General features: G+C 41.7%; 1 pseudogene; it reads left to right on the forward strand.

Annotated features, from left to right (window-relative positions):
• The window catches only part of LOC125015553, a 36,802-nt pseudogene extending 11,551 nt beyond the window's left edge, over nucleotides 1-25,251 (forward strand).
• The last annotated feature ends 1,918 nt before the right edge of the window (nucleotides 25,252-27,169 follow it).

Consider the following 27,169-nt stretch of genomic DNA (forward strand, 5'->3'; position numbering starts at 1 on the left):
TTATTCTTTCAGATGTTTTTCACTCTTGAGTTTCTGACTCGCTCCTTTCACTCTGTTTGCTCTGCATGTACCTGTGCCATAGATGCCTCGGTCTTTCAAGGCCTCAAGGAGTGGAATGCTGCAGACAAACTTGTCAAAAAACACCTTGTGGTTTTTTTTGCTTTGTGTCGTCACAAAGGGGGCATCACTACATCTCCAGCCATTCCAAACCACCGCTGTGACCCCTATTTGCTGAGCCCTGGTACACTTCAAATCTGTACATATAACCTGAGGACCCTGCCCTCACCCACACTTTCACTCCCCAGGGTTTGGGCTTTTTGGGTATGTATTGCTTGATTGACAGTTGGCCTTGGAAGGAAATGATTTGCTCATTAATTGATTGGGATTCTTCAGGGTCTGCTGCCACCAGGAATGTTTTCTGAAGTGTACTTGGCACTGGTCTTACTTTGAGGAGTCTATCCGTGTTTGTTGGCTGTTAAGTATGGTTATCCACAAAGTGCAGATAACTGTGAATTTACTCATATCTGTTTACAGACATGGCATCTGCAATTATTCCAAGACGAAGGCCATCCCCCACTGGACCAGTAATCTGTGCCCAGGATATCGAATGTACCCATGACCATGTTGATCCCTAGAAAAATGTGCATTTCTTTGCTTGTCACTGCCAGATTTTCTTTCCCTTTCTGCAGAGCATACATTTGTGTTGTGTACAATCTCATCAATGAAATCTATGGGAAACAGTTGCCTAAAGAAATGGGGCTGGTTCTCTTCCCCCAACATTCATCTCCGTCTCCTAGAAAAGGGGGCAAGTCTCCATCAAAATTGTTTTTCTTTGAGTTTCCAGAACATATTTGAGGGCTTGAGTGCAGGCAGGTGCCTTGTGAACATTTCTCTGGGCAGGTACCATGTAGACATTTTCCACAGCTCCCTCATCATGCAGACCTCCCTCTGCATCCTGGCCCTCATCATCTTGACTGTCAGCATGCTGACTCACTGCATCCTGACTGTCTGCATCTCCTTCATCATCCTCATCTCCTACGTCTCTATTGTTCTCTGGCAGCCACTCATCATCACTGTTCTCACTATACTCATCTGCACTTGTGGTCTAAAAATATGACAAATTGATCATTTTTACTATTATTATTATTATTATTTTTACATTTATACTTATAGGCATACCCAAAATGAAATGAACTGCAACCAAAATAGTCATAATTAAAGATGAATGAAGATGGCGGCGCCCTGGACGGCTGTGGCTGCATGCGCTCTCGAGAACTTGCGAGCATTTGAACAAAATACGGCATCTAGCACGCTAGAAACAGTGTATCCATCCAGTAGGTTCACTGACTCCCATCATGATGAAGTGCTTTTAAAGGCTGTTAAAAGAACACATTGTCTCCAGACTCCCCTCCACATTCAACCCGTTTCAGTTTGCCTACCGGCGGAACCGCTCCACTGAGGACGCCATCTTCTCCACTCTTCACCTGAGCCTGGCACCTGGAGGAGAAGAACACCCATGTGTGGATGCTGTTCTTGGACTTCAGTTCAGCGTCCAACATGATCATCCCACAGCATCTGGTAGGAAAACTGGACACCCGGCTTCAGTACCCCCCTTCACAACTGGCTGCTAGACTTCCTTACCGACAGACCTCAGTCAGTCCGGGTCGGACATCACACCTCCAATGTCATCACCCTCAGCACAGGCTCCCCTCAGGGCTGCGTCCTAATCCCCAGGTTCACCACCAATCACATTGTGAAGTTTGCAGATGACACAACGGTGGTGAGCCTCATCAGAGACGACAACGACCTGGACTACAGAGAGGAGGTGGAGCAGCTGGTGGGCTGGTGCAGAGACAACAGCCTGATCCTGAACTTGGACAAGATGAAGGAGATTATAGTTGACTTCAGGAAGAACCGGCCCAGCCAGGCTCCACTGCTCATCAACAGCTCAGCTGTGGAGGTGGTCAGCAGCACCAAACTCCTGGGGCAAACTCCTGGCAAACTCCTGGGAGCAGTGACGTGGTGAACACCACGTCACTGTTCAAGAGGGCACAGAAGCACTTGTACTTCCTGCGGAGGATGAGGGGAGCCCACCTGCCCTCGCCCATCCTCAAGACGTTCTACAGAAGCACCATAGAGAGCATTCTGACCAGCTGCCTCTCTGTGAGGTGTGGAGGCTGCAGCGCCTCCGACTGGGAGAACGTGAGGAGAGTGGTGAGGACAGCGGAGGGATCATCGGGGCCCCTCTTCCCTCCATTCAGGGGCATCTCATCACAGCGCTGTATGTCCTGAGCCCGTAACATCATCAGTGACCCCTTCCACACCCCCACCTTGGACTGTTCTCACCTGCTGCCCTCTGGAAGAGGCTCCGCAGCATCCGGTGCAGGTCCACCAGGTTCTGCAACAGCTTTGTCCCCCTTACAATCAGACTGTTGAATTGTTGAACTCTTAACTGGACTCCGCTTCACACATATACATAACTTTAACTGCAATTTTGCACCGTTATTATGCAGTGTGAACTGAATATTGTACTTTGTCGTACAATTGTCATGAGCAGTATGCAACAAGAAAAAACTAAAACAATAATTTTTGTTACTTATAAAATTCTGCATATCATCATATTTTTATTTATTGTTATTATTTTTATTTACCTCTAGGGTTCTCCTGGAATTGAAGGATTGACAAGATATTTCAGCAGTGGTCAACGTGTGTGGCTTCTTGTCGGCCATCTTGGATTCAGAGGAGGTTCACTTGTAGTTACAACAACTAACCACTGAATGAACCTAAATGGAGGGTGGCAGCAGAGAGCATTCTAATGGCCCGATATGCAACTCCTACATAGAAACCATTGTATATGGCAGGAAATGACTTTTAAACAGCTGTCCACTGTAGTGACCGCTATGAGCCAGAGTTACCTTGATCAATGTACATCACCCAGTGTTTAGAGAATGTTTGTGTCTTCTGTCTTCTTGTTAACACATTATCTGTGTTTTAAGTGTGATGATGCCCAATACTGGCTATCACACCTCTCTGTGTGAAGAGGAACTGCCAGTTTTTTTACAGGCCTTACTGAGTGAACTGTACAGCACAACTGAACAACACACAGGTTCTTTCAGTGCTTTGTTTAATTGATTCCCCCTTTATGTATAGAATCTCTGAAGTTTCAGTAAAAATAAAAGTTAAACTAAAGAATGTCTGTACTCTCTGCTCAGTACTCTCAGTGCTCCATTTAATACTGGGCCAGATGCAGATAAATGCAGAAGGATTAAACATTAAGTTTGGAAAATTTTATTTTTTTCAATACTGACCCCTTTCAGTCATTATCTGTGTGCATTGCAATTCTATATTTCATACTGTATGGGTTTGGGATGTCTACACAACACACACTTCATCAGTACACACTCTGTGGATGCAACAGCAGCAACTTCTGCAAAAGACACAAACTAATAATATTTTGCTGCAGTCAGGGAAAAGTAGGTGTCAAACAACTGCTGTGGTCAAGTCTATAGTGGTAAAAAGTGGTTCAAAACTTTTTGTAAAGGGGAAGGAAGCACAGGGAGGTTACACTACGAAAAACAAAAAAAGGGAATGTAACTTGTCTCTTTGCAGTTTTAAGAAAAGTTTGACATGAGCAGTGCAGCACAGTGAGACAGAGCTGGATGTGGAGATGGGACAGACTGTGCTCTGTGTGTTGGTCTTATCCTGTAAAATACATTTTTGGGCTTTTCTGTTTGAACGGTGCGGATCAAGTGAGTGAATGGAGAGGATTACAGATATCACTGGTGGAATTTGTGCCTCTGACAGTCTGAACAGAGCAGACTTTTATCAACATGATGCCTGGTGCCTGTGTCTTACCCCTTTTCACTGTTTAAACCAGGTATGAACTCAGCCTCTGTCTATGTGCCAACACATGTTATACATCGATGGAAAGATTGATTTCTTGAGTTTTAGGTACCTGCTCTTATTCTTATGAAGTTCGAGCCAGTTGCTCCTTGCGTTAAGAGTGAACGATGTGGAGGTTACGAAGTCCAATGCTTCTCTGAACTGGTGATGTGTCTAACAGAGACGATCATTTGTAGCGAATTAAAAGATCGAGTTGTCTCGGAGAGAGACGGAGCTCTCTGACAATCTATCTTTAAAAAAAACTCATGTATCCATGAGACTTCATGCTGGCTGGGGCGGGACTTTACTTGATGGGCACCTCATGCAGCCAATCCCATGTGAGGACAGACTAGGATCCCACCATTGTGTTTAAACGGCTCCAAATACAGAGTATAATGGTACGGGCCAGGCACAAGCAGAATAACAGAGGACAATAAATGAAAATTAAACAACAGTTTAACAATAGTAAGTGTACTTTTTCTTGGAACAAAATAAAATGCATAATTTGTACTTTAAAGTATTTATTATTTTCATTTAGCCTCACCAATTTTGATTATTGTTTATTCAAAATTGCTGAATATTCGCAATTTCCCATTCAAATGTTTAAGCCAAGGTGAGGCAGCAGCGAGATGAGCGTCACCTAGGATTGCGCAACCCCTCACTAACTGTATATAATGTAGCGATCCTGCAGTAAGGTTCCCAATGTTTTAATGTTCATATTAGAGTTCTGTGTTTTCCCACGGTCTGTGAACATGTTGTAATGAGTGTGAGAGGGAGGGGGCGTGGGAGCGAAGGAGAGGGGGAGTGCCTGAGTGTGAGTAAATGGAGCCCGACTGAAGAGTGAAGTTGAAGTTTGAGATTGTGCTTGTTCGTGTTGTTGTTTTGGCGAGGTTACGGCCGACAGTAACCAAGACGTTCTGCAAAAAAAAGGCAAGTTTGTTTAATAAAGCCTCATTATTTGTCACGAACGCTACATTGGTGTCAGAAGTATAACCGCCAAAGTTTGAATGGCTAACCTCCGCTAGCGCGGCTAGCCCGGACCGAGCGCGCCGGCGGGAGAACGCGCACGGCGAGCGCCGCAGAGCTGAATGCAAACAAAGATGGCGGCGCCCCCTATAACCAGGTTCAAGTGAAGACCCCGAAATACTCCGGTATAGCGAACTGGGGAGGCCTTCCACGCCCAATTTGAACTCTTAGCACCGGCTGCAGGCTGGTCAGAGGACATTAAAGCGCTCCAGCTGGCCCTGTGCCTTACAGATGAATCTTTGTCATGCTTGCCGCTGCTTTGCCCAGCCGAAAGAGAGGACTATGGAGCTTAGTGGGAGCTCTGCGCGCCGTTTTGGACAATGCAACCAGCCTGGTGTTTTTGTGCTCAAACTGTCAAACAGGAAGAGGCAGGGCCAGGGAGCCGCTCCGGGCATTGGCTAATGACATTGAAACCCTGACAAGGAGAGCGTATGCAAACATGTCCCCTGAAGTGCAGAGTGAACTGGCCAGGGACCAGTTCATCCGGGCCATAACTCCAGGGAGCTGCGCATACAGACACAACTAGCGCGCCCCCATAATCTGCAAGAGGCACTGGAGCTGGCCTTGGAAAGAGAGATCATCGGAGACACCACAAGTAATGGCATCGGGCAGATGAGCTGACTGAATTAATCCGTGCTGCATCACTGCAATGGCTGTGCAGCAACAACCGTCCTCGTCGAGGCCCTCCTGTGTGTTGGGTTCAGTCCGGTCATATCAGCGTGGGTACTTCAAGCAGGCTGGTGTCCAGGGAAACGCTCCGGGGTCTGTGTAGACGGGACGACACAGACCCCTGTCCCTGTGTCCCACCATGCTTTGTTGCCTCGGGATGGAGCCCAACTGTACAGACGGGGGAGACATCACAGAGGCTGCCAGAGTGGTGGGCTGGACCCACATGGGGGATTTCTGCCATGTCCCCATCACCCTGGCGGGGGCTCCATGTATAGCTCTCGTCGACACCGGCTCCACGGCAACACTGATGAGACCTGACCTGGTCCCAGCGGGGATTCAGCTGGAACCTACTGTGGTGAAGCTGCGGACAGTGACTGGTGAGCTAGCCCCTATGCTTGGAAGAGGGGTGGTGGCTATACAAGTGGGAGGGCTCTCAGTGAACTTTAAAGTGTGGGTTGCAGCAGTGCAGGACCCTGTATATTAGGACTGGACTTCCTGCGGGCCGCCCGCTGTTTGTTAGACCCGGGGAACAACACACTGACATTCCCGGGGCGGCCCATAGTTGGAATGGTGCCCCCCCCTCAGGCCCCAGGGCCCACACCCACCAACCTCACGAGCAGCAGAGGAAACGTCAGGGGCCGGAAAACCCCAGCCCAAGCTTTTTCCCCACGCCCCTTTCCCCCACATCCCGTATCCCGCTGTTGAGCCGCCCCCGCCCCTGACCAGCAGCCCACAGCCGGTGAGGAGGACAGACTGGCAGCAGTACGAGAGATATGGAGGCGCAGCTGTGATAACCTGGAGCCCGGGCAGCAGCAGGAGTTGTGGCAGTTATTGCTGGGCTTTAAGGACATTTGTGCTCTAACATTACAGGAGAAGGTACAAGCAGTGAGAGACTGGCCGGTCATCACTAACTTGCATGAGCTGAAGAGCTTCATCGGACTGGCGTCTTACTACAGGCGGTTTGTGCGCGGCTTCTCTTGCATAGCTGCAGCCCTGTTCCGCCTGCAGCAGAAAGACAGTGATTTTTCTGGGACTCCTGAGTGCGAGCAGGACTTTAGCTCTTTGAAGAAGGCCTTGACAGAGTCTCCGGTCCTCACCCCCCCAGACCCCAACCTGCCTTTCGTCTTAGACACAGACGCCAGTGATGTTGGGATGGGGGCGGTGCTGAGTCAGGTGGGGGCGGAGGGGGAGAAAGTGGTGGCGTACTTCAGTAAAACTTTCGACAAAGCTGAACGGCGCTATTGTGTGACACACAGAGAACTTCTAGCTATCATGAGGCCAATAAGCCACTTCAAGTACTATCTGTGCGGCCTGCCCTTCACTATCCGAACTGACCACTCTGCCCTACAGTGGTTAATGTCCGTCAAAGAGCCGGAAGGGCAGATTGCACGCTGGCTTGAAGAACTGGCTCCTTAACGTGTTTCAGGTGGAGTACAGGGCTGGAGCTCGCCACGCCAATGCTTTGTCCAAGACAATGGGGAGGAGCACTGCCTCTCATGTGTCAGTGAGTTTCTATGTGTAGCCAATTAGCTTCATCTGGTTTCCAGCGTGTGAGATATTAGGGTGTGATGTGTCCTAGTCTGTGAGCAGCTGTAGCAAAGCCAAAGACAACTCCTTATATGGTGAGATTAGCGTAAGTAACATACTTCCTGATTCTTCCCAAGGTTATACACAGGCTGAAGGCCTTATTAACCCCTAAAAACCCAACAATACAGTATGACACAGTTTGAGTCCACAAAACACAGAAGGCAGGTTCTTCAAGAAACATATGTTTTTGGAAACATATGAAACATATGTTTTTCTGTTCGAAAACACAAAGGTTTTCGAACAGCACACAGTGTCCTCTCAGCCAGCATGTCCATGTGGGGCCCATAAGGGTTAAGTGGGCTGCAGATAAGGGTCCCAAGTGGGTTTGTCTGTAGCTTCCATGGTGACCCCACCTGCATTTGCCCACATGGGCATCAAGTAGGTTCTGACCGGGTTTCAGGTGGGACCGACTTGCTGAGTTGCACAGGACCCATGTAGGCCTCATATCTTTGCCCACATGGGCACGAAGGGGGATCAGACTGGACCTTAAATGGGGCCTTTTTATGCTAAGCCCACTTAGCCCACTTACTTCTTTATGGGGCTCATACAGCCAGCCCACATGGGTTTCACATGTGGGGCCACATGTACCCCAAACCACATGGGAAACCCGCAAAATTTACCCAGTTCAACCCCCATGCCCACTCAGAGATCAGAGATTAGAGTCTTTATTGTCATTGCACGGTAGCATTATAACAATATTTCATTGCCCACATAGCCCATATTTACCCTTGTGGGCCCCCATGGACATGCTGGCTGGGCTCTGGTATTGTTGGTCAGGGCTTCATCCTACAGCAAGATAATGACCCAAAACTCTAGTCCAAGCTCTACCAGAAACTACCTCAGGATAAAAAACAAGATGGAAAGCTTGAAAACAAGGAGTGGACCATGTCTCCATGGCCCAGTCTCTAGACTTTAACCCCATTGGGGCTGGTTTGGGGATGAACTGGACAGAAGAGTGAAAGCAAAGCTCCTACAAGTGCCACACATGAAATGTCCCCCAATCCCCTTGTGTTGTAAAGTGTCATTTAAACCCCTTTTCATAAGTGTTGCCTCTGCACATTAACCAGTTTAATGGTGTTAGCCCTGTGATAGATGGCGACCTTGTCCAAGATTTTAGCTTTCCAGTGACATAGCTTTCATCAGGTTAGGTTAGTTTGCTACAGTTCATAAACTAAGCTTTCGGCATCTCAATGGCAGCTTCCCAAACAGTGACATTGTCCGTGGCATCTGTGGCAGTGGAAACCCACTCCTGGCAAAGGCTGTGATAATCACACAAGAAAGAACACAGAAAGAACACACACAAACTAAGTTGCAAAATATAGCTTTAGTAAATGAAGTTATAGGCGATAATCCACACACCATGCATAACAACTGAGTGAAAATGAAAATAACCTCCTTTTAATTGAAGATCTCATCTTCCGTAGCGCTTAATCCTGGAGCCTATCCCAGCTGGCATCGGGCGAGAGGCGGGGTACTGTAGTGTCATTTTAAAGTCTGTGATGTGCTACAAAGAAGATAAATGAATAAGATGCAGGCTGAATGACTTTGACGTCATGTTTGATTATAAGGTTGTATTGATTATGATGATATATGGAATAATAATACCTTTAGTTTGATCATGTTTGATTATAAGGTTATGATTGTTACAATGATATGTTCCGATCATAATGTCATTAGCTTGATTACAACATTAAGTTTGATATGATGGGTCTTCACCCCGGCATATGCTACTAGAACACAAAGGGAGAGCACTGGAACCAAAAGTATATCTGCTGTATTCCTCACAAGAGCAACGTGTGTAGGTAGAAGATAGTTGTGCTTATCGCACTTGGTAAAGTTATTTTTAAAGAATAATGAGCTTAAGAGTGGACTAGAAGATAAGGGAGTAAAATGGAGGGAGTAACCTTGTAAACTAGGGGCCTTGGGAAATTCCAAAAACTACTGATGAATGCAGGTGTTTTGAACCTGAGGACAAAATAGAAAAGTTTTTTGGAGCAGATCACGATGCTCCAGAGCCATGTGGCACATCTGGCATCCAAGGCCACATGGCTCATCAACAGTGATGAAGACAAGGGTATGATTGGTTCAAATAAGGGGCTGGTGAGGGTTTGCCCCATGTAGGGGCGGGCGGGCGTGGTCAGCAGCAACAAGCTCAGCTGCAGACTGGAAGACTTTTGTTAGAGCACATTGTTTTTCTGACCTGTAGGTGTCTCCATGACTATAAAGAATGTAGTTACTAACTGTCCATTCTGCTACAGGTTTATTTCTATCTACTGACAATCAATGACCTCATCATTTCTATTTGAGACACTTTGAAAAGAGGAAACGAGCCTGAGGTTCAAACTAAATGTCTGTCGTTCAGTAGATGACTTGTCTTGTGTCTCTCAACACACTAGAAAGAGGACAGTCTAGACTTAAGTCTTTTATTTAGTATTTTAATACCTTAATCTAAAATCCCTAATTGTTACTTAAAAATGTAGGTTATTAACTGGATAGTGTAAAAGTTGTGCATAGTTGCATATACACACAAAGGCTAAAAAGACAGAGTGGGTGTAGTGGGTCTAAAATTAATCACATGAACAGACAACATAGAATGACATAACATAAAGTAACATGCAAAATAAGTTACAATGCTTTCTGCCTTCTCCATCACAAATTTAACTGTTTTTATGTTTTCTTTACCACCAAGGGTTAACTCAGTTTTGTATTTGCTGTGGCTGGACCGGAGGTGACAAAAATGTTAAACCATCTGCAGAGGGGTGAGGTTTGTTTTAAAAAAGAAGGAAGTAGACAGAGACTATCTTGGTACAGAGCAGAGTGAACACGTTGGAGGACTGGATGTGAGACGATCTCAGAAATCTTTCTCTAAAACGGAGTGACACGTTGTCAGTGCTGGATTTTGAGGATGGGACACACTTTGCTTCATGCCTGGGATTATTGTGTAAGTACATCACTTTGAATGTTGTCTAAGAAGTTTACTCCAAAAATCTACACGTGTCCAGCTAGAGTGAATGAGGTGACTTCTCAGTTCATATCGTGTGTAAAATAGTTGTGAGTTCAGAGTGGACAAGGAGCTGGTTTAACCCCAAAGCAGTGGTGTGAGTCCCTTTTTCTTAATGCAGCAAAGGAAGTGGGACTAATCAAAACAGAAAATGATTCAGCAGTAAATCCCCACATAGTTCACTGTTTCTTTTCATAGGCTACAATTTAAAGTTTCTCTTCAAACAAAATGCTTGTATTTCAAAGGTCAAGAGGTTTTATTGTCATTTCAAGCATATATGAGAGGATGAGAGGACGTTCCTCCAGGACCATGGAGCTACTTGAAGACATAGGACTAAGTACAATACTAGAAAATTCCCTCTGGTAAATTTTGAAGTGGCTACGGGAGCTAATGCCGGGGGTACCGTGTCTGTCAACATGGGAATTAGCACACTTTGCCAACATTTAGCACAATTAGCTTATGGTTAGCACAGTTAGCTTACAGTTAGCCTGTGTGTGAGAGAGTAATGTGCGCTTTTGCGCGCATTACTCCTGTGTTTCCTCCACAGTTTCCTGTGTGCATGTGTGTACGTGCGTGGCGCGCTTGCGTGTGCCTGTGTATGTGTCTCCAGTAACATGAAGTTACATGTGTGTTTATGTGTGTGTTGCGCGCGTGTGTGCGTGTGTGGGTGGGTGAGGGTGAGTAGTGCGTGCTTGCGCGCGCATGTGTGTGTGGTACTTCAATCACACAATGTTGTTGTAAGTTAGCATATTTAGCCTACATTTAGCACAGTTAGCTTCCGGTTAGCACAGTTAGCCCGTGTGTGAGAGATTAATGCCCATGTTTGTGTATCCTACTACTCTTCCTGTGTGTTTTTGTAACTGTATTAACATAAAGTTTCCTGTGTATTTGTGTGTGCATGTGTGTGGGCCCCTTTGCCACGCATGTTGTGTATCTGTAAAATTTCTAAGTTACCTGTGTGGGTGGGGAGGTGTGTGTGTTGGTGTGTGTTGTTGTAACATAAATGTATGGGACACGGGATCATCTGTATTAAAGCAGAAACATCTGATTAATGAAATGGTCTCGCTGTGGCTCAGAGCTGCAGCTCAGGGTTTGCCGTGGCAACACAGTGGTCGTCAATGACGACAGAAGCGCGCGGAGCCGGGACACAGAAAAGAGCGAGATTTCCCCCCTTTTCGCTGGTCTCACATTTGGGCTCACTGTGACAAAACGGTAGCTCCTATCAGAAAAACAAGCAGACCGTGGGCGTCCTAAGACATTCCTGAAGACTTTGATATGTTTTTTGTCCTCCTGGGGCAAATATTTTGGACACACTCGTGAGTTAAACACAAAGGTCCCTGCTCCTTTCTTCAGAAAATCTTTGCATTGGAGTGAATGGAGAGCAGACAGGTATTTTACCGCGAACAGAGGCTCACAGTTTAATTTCTGCACGTCTTACTGCGTTGCCGAGCACATTGTGAGAGACACAACAAGTTTGTCTACAGCTGTGGAAAAAATCATGTCTCTAGTGTGTAAATTGTGGCCAATGGAAAGTTTATCGCAGTTTTTCACGACTTCTGTCTCTTACGGCTTCGCCCCGAGCCTCCAGTCTACAGCAGCAAGATGTAGACTGGAGGCTCGGCCGTTGCCCCGTAGCCCCTACAAGGGACTGAAAAATAAGAGGATGTGTGCAAGCTTGTGCAGAAAACAGTGTCAACAGTGCAAGAACAAGAGACAAACACACAACACAAACAGTACAAAACACTTGGGAGGACAATGCAGCTAGAAAAAGACATTACACAGAACAGAGAGCAGCACAGACTGATAATAGACTAACAGATTTTGAGTTAGGATGTTGGGAAAAATTTGACTGATTAGCAGCATCATGTGTGCAAGGGATGCAAAGATTGTGCAAAGGACTGACAGGTTATGAGTATAGTTGTGAATTATTGTGGTTGTGGGTGAGTGTGTTTATGTGTTTGTGTTTGTGTCCGGGCTCCGTCGTCCAAGAGTCTGATGGTTTGAGAAGGAAACTGTTCCACAGTCTGGTTGTGTGGGCCTGAATGCTCTGGTACCTTTTTCCCCGTTTGGGAAAGGGGGAGAAAGTGTGGGGAGGGGTGTGTGGGCTCATCCATGAGCTGGTGGATTTGTGGATGTAGTGTGTGGTGTAAAAGTTGTGATGAAGGGTTGTGAGACTCTGATGATCTTCTCTGTCCTCACTATCTGCTGCAGCATCTTGTGCAGTTTCCCAAACCAGACAGTGATGCAGCTGCTCAGGATGCTCTCTATGGTCCCTCTGTAAAATGTGGTCAGGATGGGACCACAAATGATAGAAAGATGGAGCAGGGACCCCCTACTACTGTTTATATAGTCTAAAATTCTAACTTTTGATCAAACTGGGCTAGTGCCATGAATAAACACACCTTGTTATTGTACACTCAGTAACTAAGTGTTCAAAGAATACACAGGTTCATATTTCTGTTCATAGTTTCTTTTGTTGTCATGGTAACATTAATAAACATACCTAATATATGACCCCCAGAATCATTTGTGTCTGATCTAAGTGCCATGTCTCCATGAGTATAAAGAATGTAGTTACTAACTGTCCATTTCTGCTACAGGTTTATTTCTATCTACTGACAATCAATGACCTCATCATTTCTATCTGAGGGCACCTTGAAAAGAGGAAATTCGCCTGAGGTTCCAACTAAACGTCTGCTGTTCAGTAGATGACTAGTTTGATGCTTTTCAGCTTTCAGCACACAGCAGAGAAACAGTTTTGGGTTTCTGCACAAACTACTTGACTTTCTGAAGCAGACATTTCTCTAATGCAACATTCTTCATTTTTACTGTTTGATATTTACTCACTGCATCATACGACTATGTGCATAGTGCAACAAAGTCTTGATAACTATGATCAGAAATGATCTTTTCAAGGAGTCAGACATAAAATGATATAAAGCAACTGTGAATATCACTTCCACACTCATTGTCTATGACCTCACGTTTGACTAGTTCTACATCATCTTTTTCCATCAGAGTTAACATAGTTTGTTATAGCAGTAGCTGGCAGGAGGCGTCAACATGTTAAACCCAGAGCAGTGGTCTGAGATGTTGTGGGGGCTGGATGTGAGGATGATCTCATATTGATGTGAAGTGTAACTTCTTTTATCGCGGTTCTTTCTTCCTCTTCAGATGCTGCAGTTGTTGCTTCCTGGTATGAAGTTGAAATCTTTGTCTGAAGCAGAGTGACACGTTGTCAGTACGTGATCTCAGACAAACACAGTACAACTCAATACAGTCATGATGCACTGGATATATACAATATAACACACACAATATATTTAGATTTTAGGTAAAGTGTTGAAATAAACATTTACTCTAAGTTCGTATGGTTGTAGGTTTGATAGAATCAAGTGTGAACTGAGTTTGTATTTGCGTAGGAGGACAGGAAGTGTCACGTGTTCTGGGGGTCAAACCCAGTGTAGTGCTTTGAGGTTTTGTGAAGACAGAAGGAAGGTGGATTGGGCTAACAGGACAGAAATAAAACAAATTTGCAAACCCCAGTGATCTCATACTGGGCATGAATCTTCCTTTTTGTCCTCACAGTTCACTGTTTCTCTTCATAACTGCAGTTCCAAGTTTCTCTTCATACAAACAGGAAGTATTCTCAGGTACAACAACAGAGTGTCAGTGCTGGATGTGAGGATGGGGCACACTTTTCTGTGTGTGCTGTTGTTGACCTGTGGTACCAACTATTTATCTTCATACATGTAGGCAGGGTTTTGACAGGTGATCTGATGTAGTTTAGGAGCCAACAACTGTTTGAATAGTCCAGACAGATAATATTGGTTCTTCATTTGTTCCATTTTATTCACTATTCTGGTCCCCTATGGAACTGGAAATGTCATAAGAAGCCCAGTTATTTTTTAAATTTTCTTTACTGTTGAAGTTTTGACTTTTTTTTTTAGTGTTGGATACACTCCTCTACTGTGGACATGCTCAGGGGCAGTTTCTCTATTTATTATTTTTATTCATTCAAGATTAGTCTGAAAAGTAATTCATCCCTGAATTGTTTCGTCAGTATATTTATTACTTTAATCTTTGTATCTAAACAGATTGTAGAGTAAAATAGAAGCAGTTTTTTTTTATGTTGTTAACTGAGTAAAATTGAGGAGAATATTTGTGTTTGGTTGTAGATGCTGTGCTGACTACTGACCCCTACTGGTCACCTTTGTTCACTGGAGAGTCTGTTACCTTCATATGTGACATGAAGGAAGGAGGAGTCACTGACTGGCATTATAAAATCAACAAGGATGGTGGAGAATTTACTCTCAACAACACAGATCAAAGCTACACATTAAATCCTCTTTTTCCTGGTTACAGTGGTAGAATCAGTGCTGTGGTTACAACAAGAGATCAAACAGACAAAATGTAGTAAAACTGTCACTTTAACGTATCGGTAAATCTCATTGTTTATTGTCTTATTTAAGTGTGTTCATTTTATAGAGTAAAAATTATTTGAGACTTTGATCGGACGTGTGTATTTAAAATAAAATGACTTCATGTAGCTCTGCCACCATGTTTAAAAGACATAAATCACAGCTGCTTCAAAGTAAATTTAAAATAATTATAAATATAGGCATTGGTCGTTGAAGCATCCCTCCTTTTGTCAAGTTAATAAAAGGGAATTAAGAATTCAGAAAATATTTTACTGAAAGTGGCAGGGTTGATGTGACAGAGATATGAACATATATCAAAACATTTTCTCATTTTATTTATAACATCAGATAGACCCAGGGCCACACTGACATCAGACCAACAACCAATACCAGTAGGAGGCAGAGTGACACTGACCTGCTCTGTGGAGCCCTCTGCGGATGGAAATATGAGTGGTTCAGACGTAGCACAGACACCTCTGAAGTTCAAGTCATAAATGATGAAGAAAACAGAGTTATCAATGTATCACAAGGAGGAATCTACTGGTGCAGAGGGGAAGAGGAGAACCAGTTTTTCTACACTGATCCCAGTGATCTAGTCACCATTGAGAAAATCAGTGAGTTCAGTTATTTAGTTTGAAATATTCATGACTTCATCATTAGAATTAGTGATGAAACCTACAATGTTGAGTTTTCTCTGTTGATTTCATGTTTCTATTTGTGTCCCAACTGTTCATATCTGGTGGAAACAGTTCCCAACAAGGCTGTTGTAACACAACAACACAACTGGCCTCAGATATTCAGTGGTGAGAAGATCACTCTGACATGTGAGGTCCAGGGAGGTGAAGACACTGAGTGGGAGTATGAATGGAGAAAACCCAGGTCTACACTCTGGACAAACAATAAATACTGGACTTTCACTGCTTCTGAGTCCAGCAGTGGAGACTACATGTGTAGGAGTAGACTCAGAGATGACTCATATTCTTCAACAGAGTGGAGTGAAGCCATCACACTGTCAGTATCTGGTAAGTCATGTTTGTTGTTGTGCATTCTGATTTTCTTATAGAGGTGTGTGAGAAGTGTCTCCTGTCTTCAGTTAAACCACACTGTAAAAAAAAAAAAATCGTAAAAAAAAGGTAAATTTCTGGCAGCAGGGGCGCCATAAAAATACAGTAAAATAACAGAAAATTAGTTTCTGCTCAATTTACAGAAATATGCTGTTATTAATCGTTTTTAATGACATTATTTTATGGGAAGAGATTGTATAATAATTTATATTTGATGTAATACAACAGTATATGACACAAAATAATGTGATTAACCTTTCAAAACACGTCAATAAACTGTTGCAAAACTAGATATTTGGTTAGATTGCAAGAATTTACTTTTCATTTTAGAAAACATCAAATGGATATTTAATTGTTTTACGTTGTTTTTAATGTTTAATTACAAACATTTTACATTTAAAAATAATGAAATTACCCATAAAGACGGCAAATTAACATTGTAATATGAATAATAATGCTTAAAGTTACAGAAATGTACTCTTATTAGTTGTTTTAATGGCATTATTTTATTTAAAAAGGCTGTAGGCTATATTAGATTAGATGTAATAACAGTATACAACAATAATTTGAATTTAGAGAAGATAGACCCAACTGATGATACTGATTTATAAGCACACTGTCAATTCACTGCTGCTGATTAGTACTATATTACACTAAGTTACAGGTAGATTCTGTTATTTTTCAGCCCATCTAACCCAAAAGAGTAATTGTGTGCAACAGATGCATGTACTCACCAGAGAGGGGCATCTGGTCAGACTATGTTACTGGACTTGTACTGGTACTGGCTCTGCTCAACTGTTGTTTGCTCTGGCTGCTTGGAGGACTGTCCAAGACATGTTGTTGGCCTTACTAAAGGACAGATGGTAGTAATATTTAAACACAGACATCACATAGCTCAATGTGGGTATATTATTACCTAACATAATTCTACCCTCGGTAGCCATTAACATATTTTAAACTGTTCTTTTCTCAATATAAGGCAGTACACCACGACTAAGACCCACTATGAAATCAATGAAGAACAAGGTGTAGTGTATAGTCATCACCTTTTTCAAAACATCAACAAAAATGTAGAGAAGATTCTTTGAAGTATAATTCATAGTAGAACTGCTGTATTGGACTGCATTGATTAGAACAGGTGGACCTAATAAGTAGATTTTGACTACGCATATTTTTTAATGTGAAAAATTTATTCTGTACAAACTGAAATACATACTTGTCTTTTTGAGCAGTGACAGACGTTTCCTGGCTTCAACTGGTCTGAGGACAGAAAGGAGGTCACTCTCCTGCAGGTAGCTCAGGTCCTCAACTCCTACACATTGCAGATGCTCTAGCAAAGGCTCAGGGTCTCTCAGTTTAGGCACTGATTTGATGAAAGACAGAAGCGGACTCTCTGCATCCATGACTAGGAGGACTAGAACGGATGAAAAATACTGTTACTGTCAGATTTTAATCTTTCAAACTCCAGATGACTCGGAGTCAACAATGCTAAGCTTAAGTGAAATTACTCTTGTCCCACAAAGCTTGTACACATGCAAATGGTAATAATCTAGTTTCTGCTCAGGCTTCCAACATTTCATGCTTGTTTCACTTCATACAATGCAAATGCTGGCACATAGGACACATCATGAGGTGTAACAAAGTATACGTGCTGGTCCTACATCATAAGCATGAGCTCAATATGTCTGAATTCAAGTGCCTCAACTTGGTTTGAACACAGAAAGAGTCTCTTTTTGTACTGAGTGCCTTTCCACTGCATCTCGGTAGCTGCTCAACATTGGGCGGAGCGCACTGCTTCACTGTGTTATGCCATGAAATCAACTCTCACCACTTATCTGCAGAGAGAAAAAAAAAGTGATGAATCATGAAATTTGCCAAAATCAAAATAAATGCTATTGGTTGTGAAAAAGTCGACCTAAACTGTGTTAGCAGATCTCCCCTCAATAAACTAGAAGATGATCGTTAGCTTATCCTTTACATATTTTTCAGTATTGTTTTGAATTTCATGTAGACCACTGACTAGTGTTGCACCAAAATTAAAATTTGAAAAACCTTGAAAAAGGCAGAGTAGGTCGCTCCTCCTATATTTGTGAGAGGCAAGACGAAGATGAAAACATTAGTTTTAAGAAAGAGTAACTGGTTGAAATGAACCATCACTAAATCTCAGTATCATTTATGAAACATTTGTTCTCTCTTCTTTGGAAGAAAATCCACTTAAAATGGCTTATTAGCGACTCTTGCAAGTGGAGGAGTAGGAGCAGTCTGTGTGGAAAGAAGACTTTGACACGTTCCATAAAATCCAGCTTCCTATCCTAGCCAGAAATCATGCCATTTCAAGACACGCAGTAAAAGTTATGGCCAAAAAATTTGTGAAAATGTAGAAGGGGGTTGATAATCGATTATTCTTCATTGTTGCAGCTCTAAACAAATGTTGTTCTTCTTTCTCTCCGCCTGTGTCAGTTAGTTCACAAAAGTAAACGTAATGACTCACTGTTAAGTGCTAAGCTAACGTTAGCGCAAATAAAATAAAAAGTGGTTGGTCTGGCTGACTACTAACAGTCATAGATATATATCTATGACTAACACTGGCAGACGCCACGTGAAGACGCCGCCGCCGCCGCCGGCAATACTTTTGTTATCGTAGTTAGCTAACATTTCAATTGACGACATGCTAGCGGATTCGTTTTGTCGACTGAGTAAAGTCAGAGGTATGGTGGTAAATAAAGCTAATACTACTAAGCTTCAGTCTGATACTTGCCTTCTGCCGTCGTCCTTCCTCCAGCCTCGACATTAGCTGCTGTTTGCTCCAAGTTTCTGTGACCGAACGGGAACAGCCGCATGGTGGTTGTTGACTTTGTTAAGCGTAACGTCAAAGACGGATGTTCAGTTTCCCAACAGCCAATGGCATGTCTTCTTCTTCTTCTCCAACCGTTTCTGTCGACCAATCCAAATGGGACCCGCGCTTTTCAAAGCATGCACTCCAATGACATGTCGCGTTCACGTTTGTGTTTGTGCAGGGAGACGTTGCAGCAGTAAAATGTCTCCTGATTACACGTGTTTTGTTCAAGATGAAAAAAATAAATAAAAATAAAAAATAAAAATAAATAATTCAAGACGTTGTGATTTACATTGGGTTGTATATATATATGTGTGTACATATATATATATATATATATATGTGTGTGTATATATATATATATGTACACACAGTGTTAAATAGTTATTTTACTATTAATTTCTCAGTAATTTTAAATGATTTTGAGGTTTTAAGTTTTTTTTTAATTTTACAGTTTATTCCATGTAATAAAAGACAAATATTTGTAAAATTACGATACATTTGTGAACATATTTTAACAATAAATATCTGTATTTCCAGAACAGAAATATCATGTTTTCACACGTATTTTCACAGTTACAGTGATTTCATGTTATTTTACATTTGACCTGTAAAATCGCAGTCTTTTTCGTTGATTGTCCAGATTGTTTCAAAAAATAATACAAAACTAATCTGTTAAAATAAACATTAAAATTCCGTTATATTACATTTTTTTTTACAGTGCATGAGTTTGACTTGATCGTCAGTAGCTGATAAATAGTTTGGCCTGACGACAGCCAGTCTGTAGAATGAATGGTCAGTCAGTATAAGGATGACAACAACATCACTTTTGTTAAAATAAATGTCAAAATTATTACAATTACAATTTTATTTGTCAAAACACACATTTAACTGTGAAAAATAAACAAAAAATAACATAAACCATTGACTGGAGATTTGGAATTTACATACTTTTCTATAATTAATTGTGATTTACACAAGTTAGAGGCAGTGACAATCATTACTTTTTTTCTAAACTCAACAGCAACTAAACCAAAGGCCAGACTGAGTGCTCACACCACAGATATTCCAGTAGGAGGCAGTGTGAGCCTGACCTGCTCAGTGACGCCATCATCTGGATGGAAATACTACTGGTACAGAGATGAGAGGTCCTCTGAACCTCTGACCACACAACATGCTGGTTTCTATTCAAATGGACAAATGAGAGTCTCACAGGAAGGACTGTACTGGTGCAGAGGAGGAAGAGGAGACACAGTTTACTACACAGAGTATAGTGATTCAGTCAGGATCAATGGAAATGGTGAGTTTGAAAAAAGGAGGAACCACAAAATGCAGACGTCCAATGTCTATCTATGGACACATCAAGTCAGTCTGTTTGATGTTGAATTTTGTGTCTTTATTTATGAATCTTGAACATGACCAGATCCAAACAAGGTGACTGTGACTCTCCAACCCAACTGGCCTCAGATCTACAGAGGAGAGGAGATTACTCTCAGATGTGAGATCCATGGAGGAGACACTGAGTGGGAGTATGAATGGAGATCTACCAGTTCATACAAACCTCCAAATCTAAATGAGTTCAGGATTAAATCTGATTCTTCACTCCACACTGGAGACTACAAGTGTAAAGGTAGAATGAAAAGTGAACAACAGTCTTCAACAGAGTGGAGTGATTCCTTCACATTGACTGTATTCATCAGTAAGTCTCATCATAGTTCACCAGTCATCACGTATTTAACTGTAACTTCATATTTATATCATATATATTTTATTAAGAGATCACAGACAATCATATTAAGATAAATAATACCAACTTCACCAGACACACATGTTGAATGTAATCTACCATCAGTACATAGTAACATGTTTTCATTCTCATAAAACCTCTTTCAACAGATAAACAACCTGTCCTCTCTGTGTCTCCATCATGGCTGAGTCCTGGAGCCTCAGTAACTCTGAGCTGTGAGGTTGAACATCCATCTGCAGGATGGAGGTTTTACTGGTATAAAGCTGTTCCTGATCTATCACACAAGTATCAATATTACAACTATGAGCTGCTTCCTGGTAGCATCAATGGAACTGAACAAGATTCCTACATCATTGATGGACAGACACACACAGCAGGATATGTGTGTAGAGCTGGAAGAGGAGAGCCAGTGTTTTACACTGATTACAGTCCACCTCAGTTTGTCTGGTCTGGAGGTCAGTCTGTTTCCATCTGTTCCCTCAATAACTAGATGTTATGTCTTTACTTTTATTAATCACCTTTTATCTGTGACCTCCATGCAGTATCTAGAAAACTAAAACACATATTTACAATTCAATGAATGCATATTTATGTTCCTCTAATGTTAGTATGATATTTCCTTTTTTCCTACCTCAAACTAATTCTCTTTAACCATCATGTTTTCCTTTCAAAATGGATAAAATGAGAAACACAAAAAAGAGTTTCAAGACTTTGAAGCTTTTTTCTGACAGAGACAAAATAAACTGGTACAGGTCGTCTATAAAACACAGGAGGTTATTTGTGTTGTGTTGTGTCGTGTCGTGTTGTGTTGAGTGGGTGTAGGTTGGGTCTAGAAGAAAGTACATGTTTACACAGGAAAAGTAAACAAATAAATGAAAGAGGAGAAAAGAAAGAACAATATGACTTTAATTAATTAAGGAACGACATGTGTTTGAGTCTTTACTCTTCATCTTTGCTCATGTTACTGCTCTAACTGATCAGATTGTCAGAGTACACATGTAGTTTCTCATTTTACACACTGCTGCTTGGTGCATATCAACTAAAATAAACTGAAATAGTAGAAAAAAATAGTTTGACCAAAACACTGCAGCTTGACACGTTTGCACTTATTTTCAGCAATTATGCAAAAGTATTTGCATTGTGGCCGTTTTAATATGAATGTCACTGTTGTTGCTTTGACTCTTTGTCAGATTTCCATTCATCAGCGTCTCTCACAGTGAATCCTGACAGAGTGCAGCACTTCACCTCTGACTCTGTCTCTCTGAGCTGTGAGGGAAACTCTACTGAGTGGAGAGTGAGGAGGTTTACTGATGATGGCGTCCTGTCACACTGTTCTACCTGGGGGACAACGACTGGATCAACATGTAATGTTAATAGGTTAGGGGACAGTAATGCAGTGTACTGGTGTGAGTCTGGATCAGCTTTCAGCAACGCAGTCAACATCACTGGACAGAGTGAGTATTAATCACATGTTACTGTCATCACCCTGAATCTGCTGATCTCTACATTAAATGTCATGTTGTTTGACTGTTTTCCAGCTGATGGTATCATCCTGGTGAGCCCTGTCCATCCTGTCACTGAGGGAGATTCTGTTTCTCTTGGCTGCAAGTTGAAGACACAAAATGTTCTTTCTACTGTGTTTTTCTATCACAATGACAAACTCATCCAAAATGATACCAGAGAGGAGCTGAACATCTCTGCAGTGTCAAAGTCAGATGAAGGCTTCTACAAGTGTCAGTCCTCAGGAAAACAATCACCACAGAGTTGGATGGCTGTAACATGTGAGTTAGTTTTCAGTTTATTTTTAATAGTAGCAGTCGTCATATGAAAAGACCATTTCTTAAGTTGATTTATACTCATATTTAATTGAAGCTCATTATTAATTACAGCAGTGTCCAGGTCTGAGAGCTCTTCATTTCTTCTTCCATTGATCGTTGGACTGGTTTGTGGAATTTCACTGATTATTCTCCTGCTGCTGCTTCTTTGTTGCTGCAGAAAAATAAAGGGTGAGACATTTTCCAGTTGATCATTTACTAAAAATCACTGATGAATTCTGATCTTATGACATGAAGTGAAGAACACTTGTACACATATTTGTATTTGTCTCTTTTCCAGATGCATGCAGTAACAGGTTGGTCCAACACTCTTGTCTCATCTTGATCATCATAACAATACTTTCCATGTTCCTTATTAAACTCCTTCATGCTTTAGTCTCTCTCAGTCTCTGAACATCAACCAAGGCTCTGCTACACAGCAAACAGTGAACCAGAATGAAACTCAAGTTTACTCCTCTCTTCTCCATGGTCAGCCTTTCCACTCATTCTTTTCACAAGTATTTCTAACACCCACTTTGACTTTTCCATCAAAAGCTCAAGTGACTCATTGGATGTTGTCTTGATTTTCTCTGACCTGTAGCTGATGTTTGTGTCTATGAATCAATCCGAGGCTCTGGAAACACAGGAAGTGGTACAGTAGAAACTTTGATTCATGTGGAGCTGTCAGACATTAGATTATGATCAGTGACTCATCTAAACTCATGGAACATTCTGATTTCAGGGGAACCAGACCATGAATCCAGAAATATTACATCTCATCTTCAGCTTCAAGGTGAGGAGTCACTACTAAAACTATCAAGTATGAGAATATATTAGTTGTTATCACAACTACCAACCTCTAATAGTACATAGAGTGTGAGAGTCATTAAATAATCTGATGCATTTATCTTAACAGGGAGACATGACACTGAGAAGAGCTCTGACTACAATAACGTGAATCCTGAATCTTTTTCATGTGTCACATGGAGCCAGTCTCAGAGAACCAGTCAGATCCCTGCCACAGTCCAGACTGTCAGCCAGGATGAAAATCAGCAGCACATATACTCCTCTCTTCTCCACGGTCAGCTCTCCGTTCAAACAAACTTGCTTCCAGAGCTGCAATGTGCTTCAAGTTCATGAGCCGTTACATTAATAATAACAATGTTTCCTGCTCAACTAAATCAGCTTCTTTAAAATGATTTTCCTTTGTGCTGATTTTCACTGACCTACAGGTGATGCTTGTGTCTATGAGTCACTCAGAGGTCCTGAAAACACTGGAGATGGTACAGTATGAACTTTGATCCATTCACAGCTCTCCAACATCATATGATTGAAATTCAAGCCAGTTAAAATGTTCTGATTTCAGTTTCGGTGGCTCCACAAATGTCAAATCTCAGACTGAGCTCAGAGATGTTGGACAGAGGAGTGAGTACACAAAACATTACACATGTCAATTACTGCAAATTCTCAGTTGAAAACTACAATACCACATACTGTATGTAACTTTACCAAAAGTTTGTGGACACCTGAATACCATACCTGTACATGCAGACTGTGATTGTTTAATTTCACTTTCTAAACTCAGCTCAGAACATGTGGAATTAACACAAAGTAACAGACTTTGTTTATATTGTTAAAGGTTTAGTTTCTGTGTAATCTTTACAGGAAAACGAGGTGATCCAGGGAAGAGCTCCGACTACTAGAATGTGAATCCAGACTCATCTAAAGGTAAAATGTTTAGTAACTGAGTCATTTTCAAATGAATGAATGAAAATATGTCACATCATCATTTAATGCACAAACGATAAGGACTTGTTGGACTGTGACTCCTCTAAAGATCTGGCACAAAACCTCAAAGACCCAAAATTTGAAAGAAATGCATGAGTATGACAGTGGGTGACATCTGACACAGATTTCACAGCAGCCAAACTGGACAGCAGATTTACATCCTGGATAAATCGAGTATTACCTCATACTGTAAGGTCTCTACTAACTCAGGGTTTAACTCAGGGTTTGAACAACTCAGGAAAAAACAGGATTTATTTAGATATTTTGAAATGAGAGATTATTAAAACTCCTGAAGAGGAGGGAGGGAATCTGATGGGATATTCACCAATGCATATACAGGAAACCCCAGCAGAAAACTGATCTCCAGGATTTCCTCAGCTTTACAAACAGACAGAGGCCTCTCCACACTGTACCTGGGAAAAACATGGCAAGATTCTTCATAACTCTTAAAATGAAAAGTTCACAGACCAACAATCCAGACCATGGACAACGTTGGAGAGGGTGTGGTACAATAGCTGCTGTCCATTTCCACATATTCTGGGAACGTCCTAATATTTCTTCATACTGGGCAGATGTAATAGTAGTAATCAGATCAATATTTAACCTGCAAACCCATCTCAATTTCAGCGTAATATATTTAGGAAACATCCCAAATGAGGGAAATAAACAAGACAGATGTTTGTTACAGTTACTATTAACATGGAGCAAAAAAAGCAACAACCAGGAAATGGGTGAGTAACAAGTGTCCAACAATTTCAGACTGGATAGAAACAGCTGAAGAGCGTGGAACATAGCCCATGGAAGATATTCAAACACCATGTGTCTTTGTACGCCAGAGTGGAGGTATAGCGTTTTATAATTTTCTGATTCATTGGCCAAAAATAGTCCCACCTGGGTGAGACTGGAGGAGAGTCTCTGCAACCCTGTTTCCTTCTCAGATTTCACTGATAATGTTACAGAGTTAATAAAGTGTGAAGAAACACAATAATCAAAACAGTAAATTACAAACCCAGATTGTTTGATTTCAGGTCCATAAAGAGAAGTGCATCATCAATGAAACAAGACAAGTCTGGACAACAACATGAAAAACAACATTCATCTGTAAACATGTGTTTGATGACATTTATTCAACTGCTGCCATCCAGACATCAGACACACAGTCATTAATGAAGATCAGATGAAAGAATGACCTCATCTGGATTTAATGTCTGTATCAATGTCAACACTGATGATACTGTCTGATTATTATATCTATTGTTGTTGCATTGATGTGGTCAATCTGCAGGTCAAATACACCATCTATCTATAGACTGCAACATAATGTATATTCTACTTTATTTCTGTTTAGTCTCATCAATAACTCAGTTCATTAAAGTCAATTCAATGTTTAAATGACTGAATGATTGTTGAGTTTCATGGAAGTGTTTTTGGTTTCCATCAGTCTGTGTCTCTTGTGCTGCTTTTGCTGCATTCTTACTGTCCTTTCTTCTTCTAGTGCTTTTGTTGTGTGCAGCACTGCCCCCATGTGTCACAATCAACAGTCTATGGTCACAGTCAGCAGCAACAAGCTCAGCTGAAGACTGGAAGACTTTTACTATACATATATATATATTCACTGAACACTGTCGTGTATAAAAAGTCTTAATATTTAACTTGTGTCGTAGATAAATATCTTTATTCATGCTGACATTTGCCATCACAATACTGAACAGGATGTGTCAAAGTGTTAAACAGAGGGATGGGATGTTAGTTCTGTTGAAAAAAGAAGGAAGCTGACAGAGACCAATGCCAAGAAAAAAATAATATGCCTGATCTGATTGTCCTCACAGTTCTTTCTTCCTCTGCAGTTGTTGCTTCCTGGTATTAAATCATCTTTGAAGAAACCAGAGAGGCTCCTGAAGGAAGTTCTCCTCTAGCAGCTGGTGATAAGGAAATAGGACAGCTGTTTTGTGGAGCTATAGATATGATGATATATTATCAGATTGGTCTTGTTTGTGTGATGCCATTATTCAGATGTAATTTGTCATCACCTGTTTATTCTCAGGTGCTGTGGTCCCCTCTCTCACTTGCTACTGTGTTTTTGTTGTGAGGGTATTGATTGTGGTTTTCTGGATTACATTATGGGATGAAAAATTTCCAAACCAAAATCACCACTGCTGCTCAGTATTATTTTTGTATCTGCCTCTTACTAAATCATAACTGCCACTTGAGTCAAGGACACTGACAAACTACAGTCACTCATTTCAGCACCGGAAAGCTCCTCTGAACCTCTCTCTACTGCCTGGCTTACACAAGGTGAGGTAACTTCAGCACTGGACAGCGTCACTGGGGGACACATCAACTTCACATGGCTCAGCTTGAGGCTTTAGTTGTGGATCTGGATCTTACAAAATAATCCACTGACAAAGATTGAGCATCATCTCCCACCACTGGAGCTTTGAGTAAAGTAGATAAGCTGGCATCACCTTTTGGCTCAGCAGTCAGCTGTTCACAGAACAAAGACGGGTGCTCCAGTTCAGTAACAGTCTTTGAACTGACATCATCTGCCACTTCTGAAGAACACAAATGATCAACACGATGATCAGAAAGAAAACCGGAAAATCAACCTCATCCTGGTCACATTTACGCACAGATCCAGTAACTGGTTAGAAACATCCAAACAAGCTCATCTAGACACTGTCTGTTTAACTTGACTGTTGCTTCAGATGCAGCCAAAAACTTTCCACTGGTTAAATCATTTCCCATGAGAAAGTCAACCACCTTCACCTTATACCAAGTCTCATTCCACAAAGACTTTATGTAACTGCACATCAATATCTTTCAGGCCAAAACCTTCCTCAGTCACTTCAGAACCAGCAGTGAATCCATCATGAAAGGGTAAAACTCCCTCCTCAATGAATGACTGAGAAGCAACCCTCTTAAATGAGGGTCAGAACAGTTCACAACAATATCCTGTACAGATGTGTTTGGTTCTCACTGCACTAAAAGAATAATAATTCTTCTCATTTCCCTTTATATTATAAATATAATATATATATTAACCTCCTAATACAGACCTCACAGGTTTTAAAATTGTCATGTGTTTACATCTGACAGCCAACAGAGGGTGCTGTTCATTGCTTTATCTTCTTGACTAAGGTTCATCAGACTGTAGTAACCAGCAGTGATGGGAGTAACGGCGTTAAAATAAACGGCGTTACTGTTTTAAGTAACGGGGTAATCTAACTAATTACTATTTCAATCTTTATAACGCCGTTTCCGTTACTGAAAATTAAATGGAGCGTATTACTTGGTTTTCAGCTACGGGAGCCGCGACGCTGTTTTTGCGGCGAAA

The sequence above is a fragment of the Mugil cephalus genome, chromosome 1, assembly GCF_022458985.1.
Source record: "Mugil cephalus isolate CIBA_MC_2020 chromosome 1, CIBA_Mcephalus_1.1, whole genome shotgun sequence".
Lineage (NCBI taxonomy): Eukaryota > Metazoa > Chordata > Actinopteri > Mugiliformes > Mugilidae > Mugil > Mugil cephalus.